The sequence below is a fragment of the Mustela lutreola genome, chromosome 1, assembly GCF_030435805.1.
Source record: "Mustela lutreola isolate mMusLut2 chromosome 1, mMusLut2.pri, whole genome shotgun sequence".
In the NCBI taxonomy this organism is placed as follows: Eukaryota; Metazoa; Chordata; class Mammalia; order Carnivora; family Mustelidae; genus Mustela; species Mustela lutreola.
In genome coordinates, this window is record NC_081290.1 from 177,645,716 (window position 1) to 177,667,689 (window position 21,974).

General features: G+C 44.6%; 1 long non-coding RNA gene across 1 annotated transcript; it reads right to left on the reverse strand.

The window, feature by feature from the left end:
• Positions 1–4,892: 4,892 nt before the first annotated feature.
• Positions 4,893–7,893, reverse strand: LOC131820159 (uncharacterized). The gene is made up of 3 exons (XR_009349490.1): positions 7,514–7,893; positions 7,313–7,403; positions 4,893–6,957 (listed from the first exon to the last, which is right to left on the reverse strand). It is a non-coding gene; the product is annotated as an uncharacterized LOC131820159 (long non-coding RNA).
• Positions 7,894–21,974: the final 14,081 nt, after the last annotated feature.

Sequence of the window (21,974 nt, forward strand, 5' to 3'; positions counted from 1 at the left end):
TGTCAAGAAGTATTTGCTGGTGTAAAGCTGTATTCTAGACTGAAAATCTGGTGTCACCCGTTGTCCTGACATGTTTGTGGCTAACACGGTCCGTGAAAACATGTACAAATGTGGAACTGGGGAGTCTGGGTTAGACCGGGGGAGCTGCAGCGTGCTAACCACGGGAAGATGACAGGAAAGGGACACGAAGTCTCTTACTTTGTGAGCTAGTCTGTAATGCATTTACTGTGTGTAGTCATTTTGATGACAATGGAAATCTATATTTTAATATACAGAATGTGCTCTGGGAAATGCATGGTAGTAAATGCTATTGCCTTTATGACACTACCCTAGTCTTTATATGGAAAGTCATATCCTCTTGTCTCTTACCTCTTGCTTTAACATGAGTTCAAAATATTTATTAATCTGTTTAAAATTGCCTGCTGGCTGGCATATTGGGATGTTCTACATGCTTTATGGTGTAATTTTCCTTTTCCTCTGTGTTTTCTACCTTTAGTCATTACCCACAAAACTCATTATATTTTTGTCAGAATTTCATCTTGACCTCTGATAACTGTGAGGGCATCAGACAAGCTTTGTGTTGTGTTGAGATGGACATCTTTTAGATTTCATTGATATCCTTTTTTCCCTACTCTCTTCTTACCTGTATATTTTTTAAAGGTTTTATTTATTTATTTGACAGAGATCACAAGTAGACAGAGAGGCAGGCAGAGAGAGAGGGGGAAGCAGGCTTCCTGCTGAGCAGAGAGCCCAATGCGGGTCTCAATCCCAGGACCCTGAGACCATGACCTGAGCCGAAGGAAGAGGATTAACCCACTGAGCCACCCAGGTGCCCCTCTTACCTGTTTAATTCAGTATCTCTACTTTTAGATGGGGCAAACCTGTCAGATGGGACCTTTCTGCTTTTACCCTCCTACTCCCTCATTCTGCCCCTTTCCTGTCCCTACCTGGAGGTTCAGGGAGCACACACAAACTCACCCACAAAAGTGGAGTCTGGGTGGCCAAGAGCAATTAGAATGGATATCTCTTTTTCATAGGTGCAGATTTTGATTTACTGTCTAATTATAGAGTATCACCTCACATGACTATCTTTATTTTCCATTTTGGAAAAGCAGAAAACCCCTTTAAGAGATTTTGGGTAAAGATTGACCTCAGTCTCTCCCGTAAAAGAGAGGTTCTGTGTCCCTTTGCCTATAAAACAAGATCTTCTGCCTTGAAAATACAGGCCACAGCAGTGGTTTTCAAATTTGGGGTTAGAAAAACAACCACCTGGATTTCTCATGAAAGATGCAAATTTTTCAGAGATGTTCTTAAAGATAGTGTTTCTGAGAATTGAGGTGGAGTCAGGAATCTGTATTTTTAGAAGTGTTTCATGTAATTCCAGTTGAGATCTTTTAGGGACCATGGTTTGAGAAATTTTAGCCCAGGTTTCAGTTTCTTGTATTTTTTTTTAAAGCCCCGAGCTATTGTTATTCAAGCAGTAACATTAAGATTCAAACCTCTGAGCTTATGAAATTATGGGAGGAGACGGTGGTAGGTTCCTGATCATGTCTTTTGTGAAGCCAGCCGTGGGCTCAGCCCCCTCGTGCCGTGTATGGAACGGAGTACATATTTCAGGGGCACTTGGGCTTGCTCTGTGGTCCAGGAAGGGTGGGCAGGTGCCCCCGAGAGCTCGGGCAAGATGGAGCATGAGGGACGGGGTGGGAGTGGGAGTTTCCGGAGACTTCCCGGGGGGATTCTGCCAGTTAATAGGAAACGATGTTTGATTGAGTTCATCGGGAACAGGTGACACATCAGGCGGAAAGCACCCCCTGTTTCACCGGCCGTGGGACGCTGCTGACGACCCCGTTTCACCAGCTGTGTGACGCTGCTGATGACCCTGTTTCCCCAGACGTCGCGGGTAGGTCGGGGCAAGCTCATGACCCGAGGATAACCAAAACCAATGTTCAGAACTAGTTTGACGATCCGATTTTCCTGGGATAACTTCCCAACCTAAAACTAACAGTTCCAAACGAATCACCCGCCTCAAACACACACAGGACATTCCTCGGTCCCTTTTACTAAAACTGCTGAGACCGAAGTCCCAGACGCGTGAGTGTGTGAGAGAAGATCAAGATCTGCGTCCCTTCTGTCTCCTTCTCGCTTCTCCTGAAGGTCACAAGAAGGTGACAGAGGAGAAACATGGATGCAGTCCAATGTACACTAATGACTAGGATTGCTGGAATGTTGTCAGGAATTCTAACACTCAGAGTGAGAAAACGTTGAAAAACCTAAAATTTTTAAGAAGACGTGGATCTAGTTTCCTATGTATAAGGCGCCTTTCAGGGGAGATTCCCTCCTGATGGTTGAGGCTGATAGTCCGTATGGGAACAGGAGGGCAGGAAAGAGGATACTGTCTCTTTTTCAGTTACAATCATAGTGCTGGCCAACAAAAACTTTTTATTACTGACAGCTATCTGCCTCCCACTATCGCTGTTTCTGAAAATATAGGATAATGAAATGTGGTTAATGCTGGAGAGTCTACAGTCCTTCTAAATGAAAGGTCTCACCTTGTCTCTGTGTTCTAATTAAGGAAAGAGAGACCTAACAGGGACATTCTTTTTGTAGGTCTGACTCTCTTCAGTAGAGTTCATCAGCTGTATACTTTAGGCAGTATTTTTTTTCTAGCCTTAAAATAACAGAACTGAGGGGTCGATTAAAGACACCAAGTTTTGAAGTAGTAAACCACACAAGAGACCTGTTTACCTGGCTCGTGCATGTTCTTTAACACCAAAACTAATGATGATAAAAATAACCACAATGACAAAGGGTTAAACAGGAATTTGGTTTTAGTGCATGAAAATGTATAGGAGAATTCACAGATGGTCTGAATTGAACCTAGCATTCCAAGTCCAAAAGTATGAATTTCTGTCCCAAGGACAAAAGTCAGAGACAGTTTTAGGAACAAAAGTTCCAAAGTTAGGAATATGAAAACAAATTATAACTTGGAAACTAAGGAACTGTTTTCCCAACTTTTTAAAGTTAAATAAAGTTGATTTTCTATATTAGAGAATAGAGACCTGAAATACAGTGGCTTATTTCCCTAGAAGGACCTTCAGGGGTTACTACTGTTGACCATGGATAACATATGTACATGTTTCCTCATTGACAGGATTCTTGTGTTCGGGAATTGGGGAACGCTACTTAGGTTCTCCATCTGCATTCTCACAAGCCATTAATCTCTGAAAATTAATTGTCAGGTAAAGTCACAATCGATAAAAACCTTGTATCTTAGAGGCATTAAATAATGGAGAGTGTTCCCCTGCAGGAAAGTTAGGGTCAGCAAATGGGGTGAGGGGGCGTTCCTGGCTTTCTTCTGTTGTCACACGGAAGCGGTGCTTCCAGAGTCGGGGGGTGGGGGGGAAGGGGCTCAGGAGGAACCTGCACTGACAGGGAGAAACTGCAATGGAGAGGAACGGGAAACTGACTCAGAAAATGGTTTCCGTGATGGCCAGGCAGAGGGGAAAGCTGAGATCGAGAAACCGAGTAACAGAGGTGGGGCCAGGGATCCAGAATGAGCAGAGGAGACCTTCCAGCTGGAAAGACGAAATATCAGCAGAGGAAGAGCACAGGTGTTTCAGAGCCCAAGACACTGAGGGAAGAGCATGAGATACGCGGGTCTCCCATGGCACCGTCGCACAGTACCTACCGTCGTGTGCGCCGCTTCTCTAGGGGTTTCTAACATGGTTACAGAGGTGGAGTTGGTGACAGCCACCGGCAGAGGTCTGTCAGAAGATCCCCTCTTCCCCTATGGCACAGTCTCCCTAGAACTTCAGGCTTTGGGCCAGACATTGTCAGGTGTGCATGGAAGTCATTTCAGGGACTCCTCAAGGTCACAACAGTTATAATCACACTAACGCACGGGGTCTTCTTTACTGTGCTGACATTTTCACCGACCATGCAAGGACAGCGGTGGATAAAACTGCTGGCAACTTCTCACACATCAAGGTAGGGGCCAGAGACAACTAGGAGTCATTGCATTTCTCATTGTCATGCAACACACACATGCACACACACACACACTGGCCAAATTTATTTATGAATGACCTTTGTAAAGCAATAACAATTACTAGTTTTATTAAAATTGACCGCTGAGTATATGATGTGTCCTTTTACTCTTCCGTGTGACAAAATGAGAAACAGGCATCCAGCTCTTCCGTCGCCTGCCAGAGCTCAGTGCCCCTCTCAAAGCAACACCCTTGTGTGACGATGTCCCTTGCTAGCTGAGGGAGCCCCTGCCTTCACCAAGCATCATTCTCTTGACACTCCAGCATACAGACAAACTGTGATTCTTCACCCTCAAGTATTATGCAGATATTTTCTTTTAAAGAAAGAAAACCCAACACAATGAAAAGTGAAGGAGACAGCTGCCAAGGATAATATTGGTGCTTTAAAGCAAAAATTAAGTCTTTTGGAAAAACGGTATCTGCCGCGTGGTCTTGAGGGCTTCTCAAGACTCAGAGATGTTTCTGTTGAGTTTCATGGTAATATTAACAAATGTGATGTTTTATAATACTGTATAATGAAATGTATCCACGTGTGGGAAGTCTTTATGACTCAGTAAGGCACTGTTCATCAAATGGCTTCTGTGGGCAGCTCTAAAACCAACGTAGGAAGAAGATCCATTCGAAGTACACAATAGAAGGTGGTTTGCATACTATGCATAGGATACACATAAATTCCCCTTTCCTTTGTCCTGCAGATATAAACATCTGCCCACACATGTGCACGCACAATATGCAAATCACAGTAACCTACAGGATCGTGTTCTCCCGCGGTTTCCTCCAGCTTGTGATGCTCCCATGATACTCACTATCCCTGCCATCTGCAGAATCTTCCCACATAAACTACGGCTGTAGGTATGGTCACCCTATTTCCCCGGTGTGGTCACTCTGCTCAGACCCTTGCTCCTTACTGTGGTGTCAGGGGAGGGCATCCAGAGGATGTGACCACCGCTTTCCCGTGATCTGGACCAGGCCGGTCAGAGGCTTCCCACCCATCCCCTGCCCTTGGAATCTGGATTCTTCTTACCCTCCCCGCCTGCTGCAGCTGTCCCAAGGGCACAGCCTCAGGAAAGTGATGGAGTGCTGAGCCCCTCTGGTTGGTGTGTCTGACCGAACCGAATTACGGCCTCCAGATAAACCCTGAAGATTTGGTGGGCGGGTGAGGGAATCTGCTCATCTCATCAGCACCCAACACAAGCCTCGTCAGAAAGACCCGTTGCTTCTCGAACCCTCCACCTGCCAGTCTGGAGCCATCTGCCTACTTCTTTAGTCTCTTCCCGTGTTCCACATAAGGGGCTGATTTCAGATCGTACCAAGAGAAGGTTGCAAACCGGTGTGCAGGCCTTCTAGCACTGCCCTTCCCTAACTGTCCAGATAACTGCAGGGCAGAATAATTTGGGAAGGAGGAATTTATTCTTCTCGAAGTTTCCTGCATACGCAGCACATACCTGCCCCCACCTACTTCTTGACTTTCGACAGGGCTCTCCCTTCAGATGTAAACCTGAACTGTTCAATGCCTGCAGAGAGAAAATACACAGGTCACTGTTACGGGAAACCACTCGTTTGCATTTATGAGGTTCCAATGGAAACAGCTTCAAAATCCCGCAATCCTGCTTAGAAGTTCCACGAAGAAGGAAACAACGAATGAGGCGATGCAGGCTGTCGTGGCTTTAGGATCTCGCCATCACGGTTCCTGCTCATTCATTTATCACCTCAGTCAGGTTTCAGTCCTTCATTTCACTGTGGCTTCATAAAGCTAATGCCTGATCCAAATCCTCTTCTCTAAAACAAAAACAAAAACAAACAAACAAAAAAACACCACCTCCTAAAATACGAAAGGCATTGGGTGCGTTGTCGTAGGGCCATTCCCTAGGTGGGTAACTGTGTCCTCTGTCCATTAGAGCCGTCTTGAAAGGTGTCAGGAGAAGTGTGTCTAAATATGTATGTTTTGTATATTGGACAAATCAGTAATTTCAGTAACCAAACATATTCAACTTTGATCTAAGAAAATTCTTAGAGAAATTTATTTTTCATTTTCATTTTGCATTGTTCAGAGAGAGCTCAGTTGCTCAGCATTCTTATTTCATAAACAACCCTTAATATACTTTTAGACAGTTAATGTCACCCTGGGTCTTTGATTTTGTTTTGTTTTGTTTTTAATAACTATATCCTACTTTTAACCTTTAACCTTTTCTCACACGGGGCTAATTCTAGTCAATTAATCATTTTGGCTGCTTGTTGCCCAATCTACTTCAGTTTTGTTTTGTTTTCATATATCATTTTAAAACACAAGACGGAGTCCGCCCTGTGCAGCTCCAGCCGGCTCCCTCACCAGGCTGGATCCCAGCCAGCCCGTCTGCGGCACCTCGGCCCCTTTGTTCTGCTGTGGACACCTGCTGCTGTGTGTGCTGTATTCAGAAGACTCTTTCTGCCAGGACACTTGAAGAACCAAGTAAATCAAGTCCACAAGAAGTGCTTGAAATAACATTAAGGCAAAACACGAGAATTAGGTCATGACAAAGTGGTCATTCTAGTATTCATTCACTTTACGATTTTTGGAAATGTGTTCTGAAAGATGACTGAGGTCACGTGTCCTTAGTCCCAAGAGTGCTTGATCAGGCGTCAGACTTGGGAAACAGCACTGCTCTCTAACACCGTTCCTTATCCCATCTTTTAGCCTCGTTAGTCTGACTCTGATCGCCCGCAACCAAAGGCCCGTATGTTAGACACCTGCTGTGGGGAATGCTCCCAGGCGGGCGCATGACCTGGAAAGCTCGCCGTGCATTGACAGGTGTTCGAGACCACGGCTGTAATATGGGTCAGACGCACAGAGGAAGAAACAGCCCCGTGGCAGCTCTGATTCGGGAATGATTCTGTCCAGGAAGTCAAAAAAGGATCACAGAAGAAGCTGGGCCTAGAAGAAATGAGATGAGTCAAGACATCAAAGGCTGTGGGCGTAGAGCTCGTGGGGGACTGAAAGCCCGGGCTCTATCCGGGAAGGGGAGAACAACTCAGGGATAGAATTCGGTAGAAATAGAAGTAGCAGAGGAATTGTGGGCCAGAAAAATGTATCAAAGGCTGCCTTTTTGCATCTACTGCTTGCGAGAAGATGTACAGACGTGGTTGTATTAGAAACAAAAGTCTGGAAAAAAGTGGGCTGTAATCTTGGGGATTACATGTTGCAAAACTTATAAAAATGATAATAAAGAGTTGAGGGTAAATTAAAACTCCGTGAGAAGACAGTGGGGTTGGGGGAGAGGGTTACTGACTCAAGGATGCCCGATGAGGTCTAGGTCAGGAGCATGTGACGTAGAGAGCAGCCAGCAGCCCAGAGAGAGCAGAAGGACCATGATGGGTATCCTGGAGTGAAACAGGTAGGAAAAGATGTTCATGACAGACGCTGCCAGTGGCCCCCTGTCCGCAGTGTGTGCATTTCTCCATACTCTGGGCCAGCTCCCACGTGCCCACACCTCTGACGTGGCCTCCGAGTTGTTCCTGACCATCAGAGCCTCTTCTCCCCGCTCAATGGTGCAAGGATAGCCCTCAGGATCGAGCACTCTCCTCCCGGGGCTGATGGGACCATCTGGACCAGTAGCTCATCTCCCCATCTCTTGGGTGGAGTAATCCCCAAGTGCTTGTTCTCCTCTGTCTTCCTGGGTGTTTCAGTAGGATTGAGCTCTCATGCCCAGGAGGGTCAGGGACCTGTCACTGGATCCTTCCCTTCCTTGACCTACTTACCTCTCTCCATGGGTGTTTCCTGGGATTGCTTCCCTTTACAATTGCGTTTTTCAAGGTGTGCTTTAAGGAGAACCCAAATGAGGAGAGGGAGGCGAGAAGTAGCAGTATAGATACTCAGAGTGAAATGCTAGCAAGTGACCCGTTTCTAGGGCTGTGCCACCAATGGTTCCATTGGAATTGCTGGAGGTAGTTCCTGGCACTGTTCAGCATCACAAGTACTAATGATTTCTCCTGAGCAGAATTAAGACAAAAGGGGAAGAAAGGGGATACACAGATGAATTCGTTTTCTGTTGCATCCATAACAAATACCTAAAAACTTAGTGACTTAACACAACACACATTTGTGATTTTTTTACTTCTAGAGGTTAGAAGTCTAGTACAGGTCTCACTAGGCTGTCAGGTGTCAGGACGTCTGTGTTCCCTCTGGAGGCCCATCCATTCCCATGCCTTGCTTACATGGTAAAATGCCACCTTCATTCCTTGACTTCCTTATACCTTCAGAACCTATAATACTGCCTGTCTCTGACCATTCTCCCAAGAGCCACATTACCTCCAACCCCAGCTGGTAAAAGTTCTCTGCTTCCAGAGAGTCCCACATTGGGCTCTCTCCTCAGTGGGAAGCCTGTTCCTCCCTCTCCCACTCCCCCACCCCCAGCTGTGTTCCCTCTCTCACTGTTTCTCTCTGTCAGATGAATAAATAAAATCTTTTTTTAAAAAAAGGAGGATAATGAGAGTCATTGGTCCTGTATTATGCTGCATCCTTTAGAAACTGTTTCCTAATGCAACATTAGAATGACTTCATAAAAGATACATTTGAGTTGAACCCTTTGGGAGGAACCCTTGCAGGGCTGGTGCTGATGAAGCCAACAGCTACGAACCATTTCCACATCCTGGTTAGTAGACCAGATGCTTCTGAGCTTGGAAGTCGTATGCAGGCTCCACGCTCAGCCGGGGGTCTGCTTGTGGTTCCTCTCTCCCTCAAGTGAATCAATCAATCAATCTTAAAAAAGAAAGAAAGAAAGAAAGAAAGAAAGAAAGAAAGAAAGAAAGCAAGCAAGCAATATTGCCATCGCTGTATGTCATTGACTCACTTGGGTCATTTTTACCCCCTTTCCTCCAAATACCAGGCTCTGCCTTCCTGGAGTTCTGGATGGGGCAGGAGGACGATCAGGGACACAATGGGGTTTCAGGAAACCTGGAGGTCTGTCTGCCACTGCATATTTCGTCCACCCCTTTGCCAGTGGATTAGCTGGGAAAAAAGGAGTAGTTATTCTCGCAGAAGCAATTGACGTATTGAGGGGAAGGCTGCAGCTCCGTGACTGGGATGGAGAGGAGCGGGGCTGGAATCAGGGATGCTGAGCTCCCTCGGGGTTCTTCAATGCCTGGTGATGAATGCAAGTGGGCAGTTGTAGCAAGCGTGGTCTGCAAGGCATCATACCAGGATGAATATTCTAGCTATCCCGTCAGGGACGAAGATCTGGCCTCTCAGAACAGCAGAATTGTTGGCCGGTGGTGAGTAGCATCTCGAATAGTCCTTAGAGGAAGGACATAACGAAAGTCAGTTACCATCTTAGGACCCACTGGAGACCCAGAGATGGCCACAGTGAACACGAGAAACTGAAAGGCACTTGGGTAAATCTGAGGACCCTGCACTGCAGGCAAGATTTCCAGTGCTATCACCTCTAACCATCTTGAAGATCAAAATTTTGAAAGAGACAAAGCTGTGGGTTCTTGATCAAATACTGTTTTTAGTTTCCTTTCTCGTGAACCTGCTCTCCGTACCCCCGGCAGTTAGACCGAGTGGCCGGGTTACAGTGGGAGAGCGGCGGGAGTTATGCGGCCCGGTCCTCGCGGCGGGAGGTCCCGAGCGGTCGGCCCCTGCTGCCCTTTCATTCGCGCATCCCGTCCCCGCGTCTGACTTCAGAGACCCAAAAGGAGGCGGTTCCTTGACTGGCATAATCTTACTGAGTCAGCCGTAAGTTATGAATGTGTTAAGCTGTTAACATTTCAGGAAAGATCTGTTATCACAACACAGCGTGCCCTAACCTGACTGAAAGAAGAAAATCAGGAGGAGAAGGAAAAGGTAAAAGAGAGGAGTGGGGGGGGAGCGAGGCCTCTCCTCAGTAGAGGGACTTCCCTGATGGACACGGAAGGAGACGTAAGGAGGCAATAAAGCCTGGACCTCGGTTCTGGCACGTTGAAATGCAGAAGGATAAAGATGTGATGGAAGGAGGAAAATTAAGACATACCGAGAGTGTTAATCCAGAGTTTCTGGCAACACCTGATGGGTTTTTAGGAGAAAGGATGCGGATAAAATATCTATAGCAACTCAAGAAGAGCAGAAGAAATTTCTGTGCTCAGTGCTGCTGCAGGGGCTCAAACTGAAACGGACCACAGAGTGGCCAAGAGGCCGCGTGTTACTGGGAACTATGGGGTGAGTGAGGGGGTGCCACCCAGCTGGCTGGACCTGAAGTGAAGTTCATTTTGATTTGAGGACCAAGGTGCTCATATTAAGGACATGTGAGAACAAGGAGGACTATGCAAAGGGCGAGTGTCTATCAAAAAAAAAGGAAAAAGAGAGAGAGAAAGAGAGAGAGAGAATAACAGATGGTCACAGAATCACAGAAAGAAGCAGGGACGAGAGGCACTGCGGTCCCCTGACCGATGTGGCAAGCCCACAGAGGGCTGGGTGGCTTCTAGCGCGTGTGAGGGCCACCTCTGCTGGGTTTTCCGTCCCTGCGCACTTCCTCGGCGTGTCTGTCCAGCGTCCTCGTGCCCTGTGCTCAGGGAGCAACATCTAGAATACACATTTCTCCACTTGGTCTCAGCCCCTCTGGCCCTCTCTCCCGCTCCCTCCCGAGTCATCACTACTCTTCCCCGGTTCTGGGCATGTCCCGGGCTTTCCCGTCTCTGGTTTTGGTCCTCCCTGCTGCTTCTGCCAGGAGTGCCTGTCTCCCTTGCTCTCTGAGCAGATTCACATTTGCTCGCTCAGAAATCAGATCAGGTAGATTCAGCCTCTGTGAAAATCGTCCCTGTGCCTTGAAGTAGCTTTACTCGCCCTCATTTTCCATGGTCTGGTGTCGGCACACGAATAAAACGCAGCTGGGGGGTGATGCCCATGTCACTGGGCTCGCAGGGCAGGAGTGCGGGGCCCGGGCCTCCCCCACAGTGGGCTGCCAGCGCCGGCCCCCCGCCCTGGCCACGACCAAGGACGCTAAGGGGCAAGATCAGTGGCTCACCCTCGGGGACCCGCTACCAAATCTGGGCGTGGCCACCGTGTAATTGGCCGTGACGGCCGAAATCACAAAATGATCTTCGCTTGATTTCATTTCCCTTCATTTATTCATTTAGCTTGATAGTCTAAGCAAGCTAGAAGTGTTTGGGGTCAGGAGAGCTGAGAGGACGATTAATTCAACAACCACCAAGGCATACGACAGCCCTCAAGGCAGCTCTGAGCCGCTCCTCTCACCAGCTGCTTCTAGAAGTTTCTGCCAAGTCGCCAGACAGTGTGGAAAGAGCAGTTGGTTCCCACAGGACATCTGTGGTATCAGGTGGGCCTCGGTGCTCCCTTGCAGGCCGGGCGCTGATAGCCTCACTCACGGTTGTCATCCGTTCAACTAAAAGCACATTATTTAAATTTTTTTCTCTCTCCCCATAACATGGCTGGTTGCTTTGCCATCATGCAAATAAGAATTAAGAGAAAATTATAGATGGCTTGTGTCTGTTTTGAGGAGGCCAAGGGTACTGACTATTTCTGCATTTCACAGCAAATTTAATCTGTGGTAAAGATATGGTCCAAGTTAGTAGTTTATTAAAATGTAAGCTCATCTCACACACACACACAGACACACACATACTCTCTCGCTCGCTCATACACACATGCACACACACTCATAAATACACACACTCATACACATGCATACACAACCTTTGTGGCCTGAATTTTACATTATTTTACTGGAGTGAAACTCTATTTTCTGAAATTACACGGTAGTAGGTAGCACTTGTTCAAGGCCTGTATTTGTCTTAAAAACAACAGGTTGATTCCAAACCAGTGAGAGAGTCTTATTTCTTTTGTCATAAACATGCAGCATTTTGTTGAGAATATCGTGTCTTTTGTTCAGAGTAGTTCTAGAGCATCGCTCCAGATGTAAACATAGAGGCCTAAATTTCATTCCCTGCCAGTTCGGCTCATTTTGAATTGAGCTTTTCCAAACAGCCCGTGCAGCCAGCAGCCCCTCGATTTGAAGGCAAAGAGAGGGGAGCTGGAACGTGGGTGCTGGGTTGGTTGCTGGAGCTGAAATGGCTTTCATGCATCTCTTCTCACCCATCAGGGCAGCAGCACCTGCTCGGTGTGTGAAAGCAGAGGCGAGTCTGTGACGTCATCATGCTTTGATTATGGGGTGGTGCACGTCCAGTGAGGTTCCCCCTCCGGAGCACATGGTTCCAGGGTGCGACGAACGCATGCATGCAGTTAGGGACCCCGCCGGGCATCGGGAGGGCGGAGTAGTTCCCGGCATCCCCTGGAGTGCCCTGATCTGTTTTCTGTCCCTCTGCCTGTCCCTGCAGAGCGTAATGTCAGCGAAACTGGGTTAGCAGGTGGCTCTTCCGCACTGCCTTCTTGGACTTAGCATACCGCGCATGAGGTCTGTACAAGTTGCAGAGTTTATCCAAAGCGTATTTCCTTTACTTGCTGACTAGTATTTTATTACATGTGGGTGCATTATAGTCTGTTAGTTCTGTATTTGGTGGATATTCAGTTGTTTCCGGGTGTAGATAGCTATGCTTAAAACCTCTCCAAAGATCCACATCTTGGAATGTGGACAGTATGAATAGAGTGTTTCTCTCTCTGGGGTAAAATTCTGCTCACTTGTATTGTGAATGTGTGTTTATAAGAAACTGCCAGACAGCCTCTTGCCGGGTTCCAGCCTTTCTGGTGAGGCCCCTTGGAGGGCCACGGCTGTGGGTAAAGAACGTGTGTGTCCCCGGCTTGCTCTGTCCTGTCACACGCTTACATGCTTTTGAAGATGCCCAATGTATTTTCCTCCCTTGGTCTGCCATGGATAACCCTGGCCTCCTATCCTGTCCCATCCAGGAAACTTATGTCTTTCTTTAGATTTCAGTCTCAAGTTTATGCCATGCAGCACCAGCTTTCTGGTACATTCAAGAAGATGTGTGATTCTGTAGTCTGCTCTTTTCTGGTTGCTAACGCAGAAGCAATGTTCCTTCCAGTTTTCTCTGTCCCAAATGGAAGCTTAGCTAAGCTGAGGTTTTTTTATGAAGCCAAATTATCATTTCTGAGGCTCTTAAGCACATTTAAATGAACAATCTTTAGGTAAGTGAGCTGCCCAGTGAAGGCGAGCCTTGGCAGAAATGCCTTGAATATTTTAAATGCAAATTAGTCTCTCCAGTTCAGTTGTCTTGGAGACCCAAGAAGATATCCTTCAGAGTTGACTTGGAGTTTTACAAAATAGACTAATATAATAAATGAGAAAGAATCACTATGTGGATCATTTATATTCACATGGTGAAGACAGAACTGCATCTAAAAGTGGAGACAATTTGATACAGATTAGCCACCAGGACTTGTTTCTGAAAGCTGGGGAGGAGAAGCCATCCTCTTCCTGAACTTGTCGCCTCTTTATCCTGTTGTTGGTTGTGTGTGTGATTCCTTGTTTTCTCTTTTCTTTGTGTGCTTTGCCTGATGCAATATCCCTGCCCTGCAGGTGAAGCTTCTGCATCTTCTTCCCTCCCCGGAGGCCACCTGGCTTCACACTGGATGGCAGTCCCCTTTGCAGAGCTGAGCTGGCTGATGAGTACCTGATCTTCCTTCTTCATCCCAAAAGGCCGGTATTATGTAGGTTTTCATTTTCTCCATATCTATGATACCCTTGACCAACTCCAGTCTCTTTAACTGGAAATAAGAGGGGCTCCACAATCGAATCCCAGCTAAGCCCTCCAGGTTCCACCTGGGTCACTCCTTGCCTCAAACACGCAAAGGCTTCAAGTGCGCTCCATAGCCCACAGAACTTCCCTTGCCCGTGCCTTGCCTCAAAAGGCCCCTTCTTCTGCAGAGTCATTTCTTCCCCCACTACATACTTTAAATGTCAGACCTGAAGGCATTTCCTTCAGTAAGCCTTGACTAATTCTCTCTGGGCTGGGATGTTTGCCTCCGAAAACGTCCTCCTTATCATCCCTGCCATAACGTGCATTGTGGGATAATCATCTTTTTGTCTGTTTTCTCTCTCTCCTTGCATTCTGGGCTTCATGAGTACAAGCATTGTCTTCCTAAGCATTATTTCCTCTGCGCAACGCCTGCCACAGTCAATGAATATTTGTTTGATGGTTCACTTAGAGGACAGCGCTTTTTCTGAATTAGAATTCATTGTATTAAGAGATTAAAAATATAAGCCACAGACTGGGAGAGAATATTTGCAGATCTGTAGCTGATGAAGGACTGTTACCCAAAATCTACAAAGAATTCTTAAAACTCATGGGTAAGAGAAGCAGCCCAGGTAGAAACCACTCGAAACACCGTAAGAGACGTCTCAATGCAGATCTCCAAATGGCAAACCAGTCTATGAACAGATGCCCCAAAATCACATATCATAAGGAAACTGAAAATTAAACAACAGTGACCAACCACGGCACACTACCAGAATGACTTAAATCTGAATCACTGACAAAACCAAATGCTGACAGGGATGTAGAGCACAGAGAATTGTCATTACTCTTTCCTGGAGGGGATAGTGCAGTGACTTGGGAAGACAGCTGGGCAGTTTCTTACAGAGCCCCACGTGCCCTCAGCACGAGAGCCCACAGCCTATCTGTTGACATTTACCCCATCTGTTACAAGAGTGTGTCCACGCAAAACCTACCCATGAAGACTTACAGCAACTTCATTTATTCATAATTACCCAAACTTGAAGCAACCAAGATGGCCTTCAGGAGGTGAATGGATGAACAAACTTATATTCATACAACAGACTGCTACTCAGTGTTAAAAAGAAACGATGTAGTAAGCCACAGGGAGACATTGAGGAAACGGAAATGCATTATGTTGAGTAGAAAAAAAAAAGAAAAAAGAAAAAGACTGAAAAGGTTGTATCTAGTTTGATTCCAACTAAGTGACTTTCTAGAAAGGGCAAAACTGTGGAAACAGTTAAAAAAAAAAAAAAAGTGGTTGTAGGAGAAGGAGAAGGAGGGGAGAGATGAATGAATAGGGGAAGCCCAGAGGGTTATGAAGACCGTGAAACAATTTTGTAGGATCGTATAATGCTCGATACATGACATTGTACCTTTTTCAAAACTCACAGAATGTACATCACAATGAAAGAACCCTCACGTAAATTCGGACCTTACTTAACAATATATCAACCTTGGTTCATCAATTACAACAAACATACTAGACTCATATAAAATATTAATAATAGCGAAAGCTGGGGGTGTAGGAGAACTCTGTACTTCTTGCTTCATTTTTCTGTAATCCTATAACTCTAAAAAGAAAGTGTATTAATTTTCTTAAATCAGTAAATCAGTGCACAGCAGTTTACAGAATATAAGTTCTCTTCCCTTGAGGACCAGGAAAATGGTTTGGAAGTGAATAATAGGTACAATTTGCAGACTGCCTTCTCGCGTATCCAGGGGAGAGGTAGCTGGCTCGGGCTGTGGCCCTGACGGGTGAGGGCCGGCATTCCTGTGGGCATGAGGGCCGACAAGATAGTGGTTCAAGTCATGAATGTTACCCATACATTGTCCTGCTTTTTATAAAATCTGATTCTCCCTGCCTGTCCATCGATGGGAAATGGATCATGAGAGACAGAAAACCGAACATCTAACTCCCTGGGCCCCTCCTGACTTTGTAGTCACAAGTCCTTAACTTACTCCATTTCCCCATCACTCGAAACATTACTTCAGGGCAATTAGAGGACGCATATTATTAGTACCACTTCACAGATGAAGAGACACGGGCTTGGGGCACCTGGGTGGCTCAGTCGGTTAAGCATCTGCCTTCAGCTCAGGCCATGATCCTGGAGTTCTGGGATTGAGCCCCTCATCAGGCTCCCTGCTCAGCGGGGATCTGCTTCTCCTTCTTCCTCTGGCCCTCTCCAATGTCCTACTCCTGTTCTCTCTCTCAAATAAATAAACAAAATCTTTTTTAAAAAGGACAAGACAAGACACGGGCTCAGAAAAGTTGAAGTTGCAACATGATGTAAAACAAGCATGTGGTCTCCATGATCTCCTGCTGACTCATTTCTACCCTCTTATCACACACTTTTGGCAGAAGAGTGACTATAAAATCAAGTTTAGGAAAATGTATATTTCATTATTTAACAGGAGGCAATGGGCTTTAATATTTTTGCACTGGGTTGGGGTCATAATTTACCTTCCCATGTACATTTTTGTCGCAGTGCATGAGGAGATGTCCAAGTTCCCAGTTGTCTCACTGCTTTTCTTCTTCCTCTTTCTCCTTCCTCCTACTTTGGTTATTTGAACCATTGCATTATGGTTTTAAGTATGATCAGCTTGCATATATTGAGGGATATTTGATCACATAAGTTCTTTTTCCCTATCAGTTCCCTTCAGGTCTATACAAATGTTCGTATAATTTCAGCTGAAACAAAATTTGGTAATGAGTGAAAACAAGTAATTCAGATTCATACTGACTCAGTTTAGAATGGAAATAGGACTTTGCCATATAGAGAACAAGGCATTTGACTGGGGCCTGTTTTTGTGCTGTCAGCATAGGGGTGTGGGAAGTATCAGTAGACAATCTAGAACAAAACGGATTAACTGGCCTTGGTAAATGCCTTACATGTATAGCAGCAGTATTGAAAAGTGTTTTTTAAACGGGCGTTTATTTATTTGAGAGAGAGAAAGAGAAAGCACAGCAGGGAGAGGCAGAAAGAAAGGGGCTGATTGTCTTAAGCAGACACTGTGCTGAGCGCAGAGTCCGATCTCAGCATCCTGAGGTCATGACCTGAGCCGAAATCAAGAGTCAGAAACCTAACCGATTACACCACCCAGGCTCCCCAGAAATTCTGTAAACAAATGGAGACTTCTGCTGGCTCAGACATTTTCCCCCCAAATATCTCCCCCAGAGAATTTGGAAATCAAATTCAGTTGATAAATGCATCTCGGCAGTTTGTTTGTTAAGGGTAGCTGTTTTAAACTCCAGCTACTTACGTACACAAACCATTTATACTTGTAATGTAAACTGTAATTATAGGTTGAGCTAAACTGTACGATCTATGCAGAATGTAAAATTACACTAATGTGATCACTATTTTTATGTTGATTGTTAAAATTATTTCACACCAGAGATATGTTACATTTAACAGGACCGAAATTAGAGTATATCAATTAAGTATATTACCCAGTAATTAAATTGAACTGATAATTGAATTACTGCTTGTTGCTTTAGGGAAACTCTTTGTGAAAACCAAGATAATCTACCTCCGAAGCATAACAGTGCACAGCATGTACCTCTGTTGTGCATCACCTGGAATTTGCATCTTGTGCTTGCAGTTCGACACCCTCCATATTTGTCCATGATGCCTCTCTCGTGTATTCCATTATGAGTTAACCAGTACACATCCTTAGAACATCATGGAAACAGTGAAAATATAAAGTTCTATCTAACTCTCAAATCCCTTTTTCCTCCTTAAAATGACCCTTCTTAGTGCAATCATTATCTTCGATACAGAGAAAAACAGGAGTTCTGGATATGCCAAACTGAGCTCTACCACCAGCCCTGGATGGGCAAATCCTAATCCCCAGAAACGAGATTTCCCCATTATCCATTCTTTCTCTTAGGCCTCCATTGGGTAAATATTTACTGAGACGCTGTTAGGTGTAAGTCTCCTTGAGGAGCACTGTGGATAAACCAATAATCAAACCCGAGTCGGTTTTCTTGGAGCTTACTTGAGAGTTGGCAGAAGATGGAATGACAAGGCAAATAGATTTAACCATGTCATGGAGTGAGACGTGCTCTTAGAGGAGATGTTAAGGCATTAGAGAGTTGGGTTGGTCATGGATGGCATCTCTGATGGAGTGAGAGTGGTTAGGAGAGAGTGGGAGAGTGTTACCTAACTTTCCAGGAAGAGGGCAGGAGTCAAAGGAAGAGGGAGCAGTGATCCTAAAGAGAAGAAGTGTCCTCGGTAAGCAAGAGGAAGCGTGGTAAAGTCCGTGAACCTATGAAAGAGTAAATGATGGGGAGAGGAGAGAAGATAATTGTGGAGCATAAGTGAGGGCACAGGTTGTCACTGTTCCTCCCAGTGCCTCACACAAGGAAGCCCGTGGTGCTGGTCTATCCCGATACTGGCTGTGTTCGTGTCAACACTTAGTTACGGCCGTGTCTCTGTACCAGCAATATGTGGAAAGACGTGCGGAGGAGGGAGACCTTCCTCCGCCCTGTGGTCCTTCTTGCTAGACTTAGAATCAAGTTAGCATGAGGCCAATTGACAGGAGAAGATGACATTTGCTAGGTATACTACAGGAATCCACCAGACATGGATTCCAAAGACGGTGAGGCAACGTGGAGCCCGTCTGCGCTCAGGACAGGGGTGGGGTCTGAGGACACCAAGGGGAGGAAGGCCATTAGGAAAGTGGAAGATATTGTGGAAAACGGGTCGCCCTATCATGTGGATGGGTGTTTTAGGTAAAGGAGAGTCTCTGTTAGCAGGTCTCTTCCTGTTACAGACTCTCCCCTCCAACATAATATAGGTAGTTAAGGACCAGTAAGACCCTTCCTGCGTTTGCTGGGTTTTGATAACTTTGAACTCAAAATAATGTTCTGCCAAAGTGGCCCATATTGGGGCAGCCTGCCCTTAGCCTCTACATAATCTGTGATTCCCATGGCTTACGTTGTTGCTAAAATCATCCCAGATTTAGCCAGGGGACGTCCTTTCAAGAAGGCTCCAGTGCCATCTTGCCATGTCTCTGATTCTTTGAACATTTTCAGCGTCATCTTGAACTTTTCTTTCCCCCGCCCTGGAATGAAGCATTTCTACAAAAAGCCTTGGTTCCTTTTTGTGTTGAACAGTGTGTATGGAAGAAGGCCTCGGTCCTAAGTGTGATCGTTACTGTGGGTATGCCGTTGCCTCCAGGCCTTTTCACACGAGAGTACACGCGCGTGCACACACACACACTCACACACGTAAGCGTGCATCTCTGCTTGTCTCTTCACATGCATCTGTGATCTCTTACAGCCGCCAGCTCAGTAAAACTGAGGACATTCCAGCTGCCGTCATGTCTGTATGTGTCCCTCCCTCCTCAGTGGTGAGAAACCGGCTTCCATTGTGCTCGACGTACTTACTCATTTGCTAAACTGTGGAAGACACAGAAGTTAATTTCAGCTTTCCTACCCCTTATTACTACGAAGAGCAAACTTATTAATAAAAGTCACTCTTTGTTGACAGCTCCCTTTTGAGGTAAAACTGGCATAAAGTGAAATGTGCAAATCTTAAATGATTCAGTGTGTTTTTAGAGGAGAGTTTCCGAGTTTTAGAGGTGAATCAACACCTCTGTGCCCCCACATGCCTATCAAGATATAGACTATTTCATAAGGGATAAAGATCCCTTGTATCCTTTGTGTTCAGTCCCCCCAAAAGCAACCAGTCTTTTGATATTTTCCCCCTGTAGGTTAGTTTTTCCTGGATTAGAACGTTATGTAAATAGGATGACATATGTACTCTCTGGTGTCCAGTTCTTTCCTCTCCGTGTACTGACCCAGACTCACCAATGGAGTTGTGCGTATCGGTACGCCATTCTCTTTGTTCCTAAATCGTTTGTCATGGGACGACTACGCCCCTGTCCGCTCGTGCCCTTCTCAGCAGACATTCATGGTTGTTAGCTATTGTGAAATAAGAGGCCATGAATAGTATATGATTTTTATTAGCAAGTTTTTATTTCCCTACATAAATATTTAGGAATGTAATTGTTCAGCCACAAGGAAATAAATATTTACCTTTAAAAGAAACTTTATTTTCCCCAAGGAGCACCAGCAATTTTGTGAATCCCAAATTTAGTCATTCTATTGTATGCATGGTGGTATCTCATCATAATTAATTTAATTTTAATATCCCTGAAAACCAGAAATATTGAGCCACTTTTTTATGTCATTGGCCATTTTCATATCTTCTTTTCTGCAGTGACTGTTTAAGTGCTTAGTCCATTACTTACTGAACTATTTTTCCCAAGTTGTAGGCATATTTTATACGCTAGATTTCAGTCTTTCATGAGATGTGACTATTCAGTATTCTCTCTAGGTCTGTTATCGATGTCTTTTGATGAGAAGCTTTTCATTTTGACAAAGTCTATTTTATCAATTTTCTTTAGTCGCTGGTTTTTCTCTCCTTTCTAATAAACATTTGTCAACCCAAAGTGGCAAAAATGTTCTCCTATGTTTTCCTTTAGAAGTATTTTAATTTTGGGGGTGCCCAAGTGGCTCCATCAGTTAAGTTTCTGATTCTTAGTTTTGGCTCAGGTCATGAACTTGAGGCCGTAGGATCGAGCCCTGTGTCGGGCTCTGTGCTCAGTGGGGAGTCTCATGGGATTCTCTCTCTCCCTCTGCCACTCTCCCGCTCTCTCTCTAAAATAAATCAATAAATCTTTTAAAAAGGAAGTATGTTAGTCTGACATATTTACTTAAATTTACAATCCATCTCAGAGTACTTTTTTGTGTGGTGTGTGGTAGGATGATGATTTTTTTTTTTTTGATGTATGCGTATTTAGTTGTTTTAGCATCATTTTCTGGAAAATAGTGTTTTTTCCATAAACAGTGGATTTAATGCCTTTGTTAAGAATCAAATTTCCACATGTATGGATCTTTCAGAATCTTTGTTTAATTCATTAATTTGAGTCATCTTATGCCAATATCACATGGTCTTGTTTCCTGTTATTCAAAATTAAATCTAAGTTTTTTGGACTTTGTATAAATTTTTCAGTCAGTTTGTTTCTGTTGTAAAACCTTCTGTGATTTTGATGGAAAATTTGAACCTATAGATCGATTAGGGGACAGTTGGCATTTCAACAATATCGAGTATTTCAGTCCAACACACAGTGTATGTTTCCATTAATGTATTCTTTAAAAACTTTATTTTGATAATGCTTTATAGTTCATGGTAGAGTGATCTTGAGGATATCTTGTTAATTTTATGTTGTGTTTTTGAAATGGAGGGTTTTTTTTCATTTTTTTCCATTTTATTTTATTTCTTTTCAGTGTTCCAAGAGTCACTGTTTATGCACCACACCCAGTGCTCCATGCAATCCGTGGCCTCCCTAATACCCACCACCACCAGGCTCACCCACCCCCCACCCCTCCCCTCCAAAACCCTGTTTGTTTCCCAGAATCCACAGTCTCTTGTGCTTTGTCTCCCCCTCCAATTTCCCCCAATTCACTTTTCCTTTCCTTCTCCTAATGTCTTCTGTGTTATTTCTTATGCTCCACAAGTAAGTGAAACTATATGATAACTGACTCTCTCTGCCTGACTTATTTCACTCAGCATAATCTCCTCTGGTCCTGTCCATGTGGATACAAAAGTTGGGTATTTGTCCTTTCTGATGGAGGTATCATACTCCATTGTATATATGGACCATATATCTTAAATTGAGTTTTAAATTTTATTTTTCAATTACTTGTTGCTGGTAATTATGAATATAATTTTTCCCCTGTGATGTGCTGAATTTATTTGTTGATTCAAGTGGTTGTTTTGTATAGTCCTCAGGACTTTTTGCATAAACAATTGTGTCACCTTTGTGAATGGTGAAATGTACTTCTTCCTATCCAAACTTTAAGCTAATAGTTTCTCTTTCTTTCTCATTTATAGTATATAGGACTTCCAGTACAATGCTGGACAGAATTGCTGAATACTAACATCCTATCTCATCTCAGACATGAGTGGGGCACTTTCAGAATTTCACCAGTATTTCTGTTCTCTGTAATTCTTCTTGGCCTCCCTCTGTTGGCCTAAAATTTCCCTTTCCTTCCCGGTTTTCTAAGATACTTTCCTTCCATTATCTTCTTAAAAAAAAAAAAAAAAAAAAGGGTGCTGATAGGTATTGCATTGTGTCAGATATTTTATTTTTCATTTATCGAGTTGATTTGAGATGTGTTTTCCACCTTTATTATGTTAACATGATGATTAACCCTGAGTGATGTTCAGTTTTAAACAAATCTTGCATTTTTTTTGC